Raw genomic sequence first — 7,843 nt, forward strand, 5'->3', positions numbered from 1 at the left:
TCTGAGAATTACAAAATCACCTCTGAAGTGTAGCACCTGGCAAACATGATGTGCTCTTTATTGGTGTTAGCAGAGCAGACTTGTGATGCCTTGACCCGAGCGTTGGTTACAAATACATTGATGGCGAACCCATTTCCTCTACTGTCAACCAGGTAATCCCATATTGCCCTTCTTGCCAATAGAGAAGAAGAGAAACCATCCGTTCTGAACCAACCAGTCAGTGCCATGTTTAAGAACATTGTTATAATTTACCCTTGGCAATATTAAAGAACATGCCCCATATGTGACTTCCACTCCCTTGGCTTCCATGATTTCAGAAGACATGCAGTTTTCCTGGGCACCCAAAGCCATGTAATTTTCAAGGGCATCAGAAGCCACGACTCTCACTCCTCTGCCTTCTTTATCCTTAGACCCCAATGATTTCATCATCAACTCTGTCCAGTCATCGTTTTCTGCTGGATGCAGTGGAATGCAGATGCAAGAACGTTCTTCTGGGATAGGTTTCTGATAAATGTAAGCAAATATCTCAGGGATTGAAAATCTGTCCAGCTTGGTCTCTGTCATGGGCTTCTTTTCACCCTCCCTCATTCTCGGCTCTTCAGATCCATCAATTTCGCTTTCATCCACAGAGAGTATGCCCTGGTCGCACCCATGCCACATGGTAGCCATTTGTCAGACAGTCTTGAGATACCAGCAGGCACAGGGTATCAGTCAGCCGCTTCAGCATTCCACGCATCCGACGAGCAAGAAGGATGGTGACCTCTTCCACAGTGCAGAATACAATGTATTTACATCCATCATTGCAGTCACAAATCTCAGCAAGGAGTGCAGCAGATGGACTGCACAGCATGGGCACTGGAGATATTCCTCATGAATTGTTTGATGGAAGAATTGGGCGAGTGAAATGAAAACAGTACAACAGAAGCATGCTTATATTTCTTAGATGTTTTAAGGTCAAACCTGTGTATGTGCTCCAGTTTGGGACCTCTTACCATAGCAAACACATCCCTGGCAGCCACCTCCAGATCCAGCCTTCCTCTCGGCAAGCTTGTATGAAAAATTGCTAAATTCCCCACTCAGGTGATTCCAACGGCAGGAAAATTAACAATAGAACTTGTTATCGTTTGGCTGGACTCTATCTGCGCTAATACTTCACAAGATAACCATGCCAACAAGCCAAGGATTATATATTTTAGTATTAATGGCGAGGATAGGATGGTAATCTGTTATCGCTCACATTATTGTATTTGCACAGCATAATTGTTCTATGTTTGCAGAAGATAGGACTGAGCGCCGCGGAGAGAGTCCGTATGGCCGCGTGGTAAAGGCTCCTTCAATTCGACTGTCTTGCAGCCGCATTCTTCATCTGCTGTCAAAATCTCGGCGCAGCGATAACTTGGAGCGTCTGGAACGCCCATTTTAATTGTCATAACTAGAAGAATTCAGGAATACCCATTATGAGACGCTTTTTTTCGTTAGCCCTTCGACCATGGTGCTCTCCTCCTCCTTCTCCTCTGATCCAGCGATGGAGTTCCCTTCAATTTCGCCTGTAGGGAAGAATGGAAAATGAGAATTGGCCGTTCCCTTCCTGGTTAAGCTAAAGGTCGAATAATGGAAAATGAGAATGGAACAGTGCACAAACCGTTTCAGCTTCTAATCTAACGGCTGAAACCTTTGCAATCGTCTAACATATAATCCTATGGTGTATAAAGATGACAGGTAGGCAGAGAGGGGAGTTGATTTCAGAGGGAAACGCCTTACGGCGTAAATATACAAAGTTTCACTAGCAAATGAGAAATTTTCTTTATCCATGTGCACATTAAAAAGAAAAGGAAAGAAAATTTGATGTAAAAGTCACTAGTTGGTCAAATGAACACAACTAACTCCAATTATTAGAATTCTAGAAGTTTCAAAAACACTTTGACCACTTTATTATTTAACATGATCTTCTAAAATTGAGTATAATATTTTATTATTTTTGACCAAAAATCACTTGTATTCTCCCATAGTTTTCAGGAGCACATGGAATTGTAGCTCATGGATTAGAGGTCTTCTTCTTTTATGAAAAGAAAAGACTACATCATTTTTGGAAATAATAATATTTTATTTTGCAAGTAATCCAACATTGCTCAAAGTCTTCATTTGTTCTTAGTGTTCTTTTATTGAGATACCATAGAAAAATATTTCTTTCAAGCACTTGGTGTGCACAATACATTTGAGTAAATTATTTTGTTAGTTAAATAAGATTTTTTGAATACTTGAGAAGAATATCTCAAATTTCTTCTCAATATTCATATTTTATTTATGTAACATTTTATTTTGATTTTTATTTTTTAATCTAGTTAAATTATTGATTAGATTTAATCTATTTGAAGGGAGATTTCTATCGAAAGAGTTTTCTTAATTTATTATGGATCACAAAACCATGAAATTTTCTTTATGACAAAGATTTGCATCACCATTACCCTAAAGAAGTAGAGTAAAAGAAATTTGCATCAACATTGATTACCCTAACAAAGTGGAGGGAAGGCAAGGATGACCAAGGGTTTTAAAATTTTCTAGTCGTTAAAATTTCTTTTCAGATTTCATTAAGTCAATTCAAAGTTGAATTTAGATCCATGCTAAAAATGAATTACAAAATTTGAATTCAAATGAAATTTAGTTTACACTAAATTTTATTTTATTTGTGTAAAGATGGATTAAGATTTTAAATATGGATTTAAATTTATAATTTTTGTTTGTTTGTTAACGGGGTTTTGGATAGATCATTGTCATGTTATGGCACTTTGTGATATAAAAGTGATGTGAAGTTATGGTTCAATTCCTTGTCCCAATAGAGATGATATATTGGAGATATAGTCTTGCAAAACTTAGAAAAGAAAAATATATATATATTTATATATATATTTTTTAAAATAATTATAACTAACCAAAATTAAATTTATATATATATTTTTAAAAATAAATTTAATTTAACCTACTTTTTATAATGGGTTTTCTATTTATAAATATAAATATAAATGTAAATAAAAAAATTAAAATAATTAAAAAGACAAACACAAAGGGCATCGACCCCGCCCCTTTTCTCTACATCAACTCGCGGCACCCTACATGTAAGGACCTGCGGTCCAAGGCATCAACACCGTGCGAAGTGCGAGCGAAGACTTAGGCGAAAATACGAAGAAGACTAGGCGAGTTGAGGGAGCGGTCCCACGAGTTGGGCGGGCCGACCCACCTCATGGGTGAGCTGCACGAAATAAACAAGTTAGTTGGGCGTAAGTCGGCTGGACGAGCTAACCATGCCAGCACCCGTATATATGGATGGGCGAACGGACGAGTTGAGGCATTCGATCATTCGGCGGACAACACAGTCATACGACGAAGGTTGAGGTGCGAAGCACAGTTCGGAAGTGCGAAGGGGCGCATATCTTATGTGCTCGCACTTTGGGCGAATTGCAGGCCGGTGACACGAAGTTAGGCGAGCTACAGGTATACCATGCACGAAGGCGCGGTCAGGTAGAAGCTTGAACGGGTGGAGGGCCACACGAAGGTGCGCCCGCCCATGTTGAACGAGCTGGAGTGGAGGTCGCACGAAGGCGCCTGCCCGCGGTGAACGAGTTCGGGTGGAGGTCGCCACGAAGGTGCCTGCCCGCAGTGAACGAGTTTGGGTGGAGGGTCCAACGAAGGCGCCCACCCGACGAGTTGGTGATTCGGGTGGAGGGTCGCACGAAGGCACCCGCCCGACGAGTTGGTGACTCAGGTGAACGAGTTGGGTGGAGGGCCACACGAAGGCGCACCTGCCCAACCGAGTCGTGCACGAGGTGGGTACCTGGTGAGGGCGCCCGTGCACACGAGTTGGCAAACCGGAAAAATGACTAAGTGTGGATTGTGGAGGTGACCACTGTGCAAGGTGTGCACGAGGTGGGCAGCCCGTGACAAAGACACGAAGTTGGAAATTTGTCTAAGTATGAAACTTGGGGTTTCCAAGGTAATACTTGTATTTTTATGAAAAGTTGAAAATATATTGAAATCGGGCAGACTCATTCCAGGGAGTTGCCCCTCCCTTTATACTGTTGCAATTGTGTACATGTGTTAATTGTTGTGGATAATGAATGTGTATGGGTGTTCATTTGTATAAAGGCTAATATTAATACTTGGTAAAGAAAAATAAACTAAGTATCGAATGTTAAGGCGTAGTCCATGAACATAAGTATTGGTGAAAATGAAGTGTTCGGTGGTGCCGCACCTTGCTATAAGTGGTTGAAAGACTATTGCTAGTGTAGGGGCGTGACAGGTGGTATCAACGCTGATCAGGGCTCATGGTTGGAGCTGGTGCTGGTGTTAAAGTGATAGTGGTATCAGGTAACTTGTAGGTGAATGAAGTTGGTTTCACATGCAAGTGGAATCAAGGGCTGGTTCGGTTTTGCAGGGAACTTGGTGGATGGTCTATACTAGATCACAAAGAAGGAAGTTGTTGGCAGACATGGTAGGTGAATCTCATGTTGTAACGGGTGAATCTAGCCACAATGCAACCAAGGCTTTCATAGAAAGGATATTGGAAAGAATGGAGGAATTGGAGGCCTACTAGACTTCAAGAATGGCTGTGGTCGTTAAAGATCAAGAAGCCAATGTGAAGATGAGAGAGGAATTCGATGAACTCTGGACTCAATATGAGTACACTGATCTTAAGTGTACACAACTTGAAGATGAAGTCAAGGAGATTGGAGAAGCAAGAGACCGAGGTTTGGCAGAAATATTGAACTTGTAGAAATCTCTTGATGAAGCGAAAGATGAGATAGCGGTGTTGAAGAAGGTCGTGAGGCATAACTCAGGTGGAGGAGTGTCTCATGTGAAGATCAAGGAACCAGAATCTTATGATGGTACAAGAAGTGCGAAGACTCTTGGTAACTTTCTCTGGGATATGGAGCAATACTTGGAACGCTTGGGTCTATCCGATGATGAGACAAAGATGAAAGTGGCTGCTCAATTCTTGACGAAGGATGCTAAGATGTGGTGGCGAAGGAGGATGGATCAGATTGCCAGTGGTAGTGCTAATGACATAACTTCGTGGGATGACATGAAGAAGGCTTTGCAGACCCACTTCAGTCCTCAGGATGAAACATGGGAAGCAAGGATGAAGATTGTTAGGGTCCCACCCTAACCCCCTTATTTATGTAAAGGGATCACGTCATAGTTAAGAGTCAATAAAGCCCATATTAATAATTGTAAGTGGTTAATCCGCAATTAATGACAGAACCATAGTTAGTTGCAAATGGGCCGTAGTATTAGATAGATGGTATTAATAAAACCCACGGTATTGGCCCGTGGTATTGCATGTATGAGTCATATATAAAGGATAGAGACTCCCTGCGAGGAGCATCATGTCTTATTTTGTAGTCGAGCTCTGCTCTATTGGAGGTTGCCCCCTCGAAGAGGCAAGTGAACATTACTCTCTGAATAATAAAATCATTGCTATTCTGTGTTCTGGGTATCTTTTCTTCGCATATTCTGTATTTAGGTATCATTTTGCAGGTTAAGAGCATAACAAAGATTAAGTTTATTAAGCAGACAAGGAACCTATAGACATATCAACGGGAGTTTGCAAGTGCAGTTCTGGAACTTCCTGACATGGCAGAGAGGGATAAGGTGTTCAACTTCATTATTGGATTGAAACCTTGGGCACACAACGAAGTGAAGAGGCAGAAGATTAAGACACTTGAGGAAGCTTTTGCTGCTGTGGATCGATTGGTGGAGTATTATGACGAAATTCCTGATGAGAAAAAGAAGGAGTTCGATAGGCCGAAAAAGAAGAAGAAAGATGATGCTTCAAAATCGGATGATAAGTTGAAGACAAAGAAAGCATTGAAGTGTTGGATATGTGCTGAACCACATATGGTGAAGATTTGTCCTTCTAGACCGAAAGTGGCCGCTATTGCACAGTCTAATACGAAGAAAGAAGAAGCTTATGTGTGGATGATGCAGATACTTGGAGTTACAGCTGCTATGGAAGTGGTCTCTCGAAGAGATCTGGAAAGGAACAACTTGGAGTATGTTCGGATGAAGGTTGGGAGCACTGATGTGCTCACTATGGTGGATAGTGGGGCTACTCACAACTTCATGAGTGAGGATGTTGCGAGAAGGATTGGGCTGAAGTTTGTACTGGTGAAGGCACAAATGAAGACAATGAATTCTCCTCCTAATTTTGTGCTTGGTGTCGCTGAAATGGTGGACACAACACTAGGTGAGTGGACCCGGAAAGTCGACTTCACTATAGTGCGGATTGATGACTATGAAGCTGTGCTGGGGATGGATTTATTGAAACAATATGATGCTTTGATTGTTCCACATTTGAAGAAGTTGTACATTTACGATGGAAGGGAAGATGTACCCATTGGTGTGCCAACCATTGGTGTGACAAGCCCTGATTGTAAACTGGCAGTGATGAAGATGGAGGACAAGAAGCGCTTGGATGATGTGTTTAAGCGGTTGTCTACCGCTGAGGCAAAGCTTACTGAACAGTCATTGGTTATCATGACACTATCTGATAGTATCTTGGATTTGTCAAGAAGGCTAGAAGAGGTTGAGGATGATGATGACAACGATGTTTATGTGAGGCCAAATGTCCATGAGGAGGAGCGGGTTGCATATCTGCAGAGGATGGAGATAGAGGATCCTGACAGATGGATTGAGCTTATTAGTGAAGGTGAGCCTTCAGGCTCTACTCCCTCTATATCTTCTTAGATGACAAGAAGATGGGGCTCATTATTAGCTGCTCATGGCAGTGAGTCCTTAAAACAGGTTGAGCGGGTATGACAGATGATGCAGGAATGGTTTGGCATTAACATCATGACATGTTGCAGATGGGATGAAGTTTCCATGGACCTGAGCATGGGAGAGATTCTTGGTGAGCCCAGGATGTGGCAGAGTCTGAGAAAAGGCTGGTGTAGACATTAGGATGTGCATTCTTATGATTTGAGCGTGACAGTGAGACTGATCACCCGACTAGTTCGAGTCATGAGGGCTAGTAGTGTACCGGAGAAATGTTGGCATTATGTTGAAGTATTTGATGACAGTTCACAGGATGGGACGACACATGGTTGAGACAGTCGTTTTGCATATGTTGCAGGGATGTTTGTAGTGTATGCACTGGTTGATATCATGGACTGAGGATGACACAGTTATCTTGGATGAGATGATGATATTGGTGGTAGATGGTTACCGGGATGGTATATTGTTGAGGACAACAATGACTTCAGGTGAAGGAGGATGTAAGGACCTATGGTCCGAGGCATCAACACCGTGCAAAGTGCGAGCGAAGACTTAGGCGAAAATGCGAAGAAGACATGTCCGTGGATGAGTTTATAGACGCTGGGCGAGTTGAGGGGGTGGTCCCACGAGTTGGGCGGGCTGACCCACCTCATGGGCAAGTTGCACAAAATAAACAAGTCGGCTGGGGGTAGGTCGGCTGGACGAGCTAACCATGCCAACACTTGTATATATGGATGGACGAACGGACGAGTTGAGGCATTCGATCATTTGGCGGACAACACAGTCATACGACGAAGGTTGAGGTGCGAAGCACAGTTCGGAAGTGCGAAGGGGCGCAGATCTTATGTGCCCGCACTTCGGGCGAACTGCAGGCCAGTGACACGAAGTTAGGCGAGCTGCGAGTATACCGTGCACGAAGGCGCGGTCGGGCAGAAGCTTGAACATGTTGAACGGGTGGAGGGCTGCACGAAAGCACGCCCACCCGTGTTGAACGAGCTCGGGTGGAGGTCGCACAAAGGCCCTCGCTCGTGGTGAACGAGTTCAGGGGGAGGTCGCACGAAGGCGCCCGCCCGAC

This window comes from Pinus tabuliformis, chromosome 2_1, assembly GCF_031772625.1.
Source record: "Pinus tabuliformis cultivar Carrire ecotype Pingquan chromosome 2_1, CPIR1, whole genome shotgun sequence".
Classification (NCBI taxonomy): Eukaryota; Viridiplantae; Streptophyta; class Pinopsida; order Pinales; family Pinaceae; genus Pinus; species Pinus tabuliformis.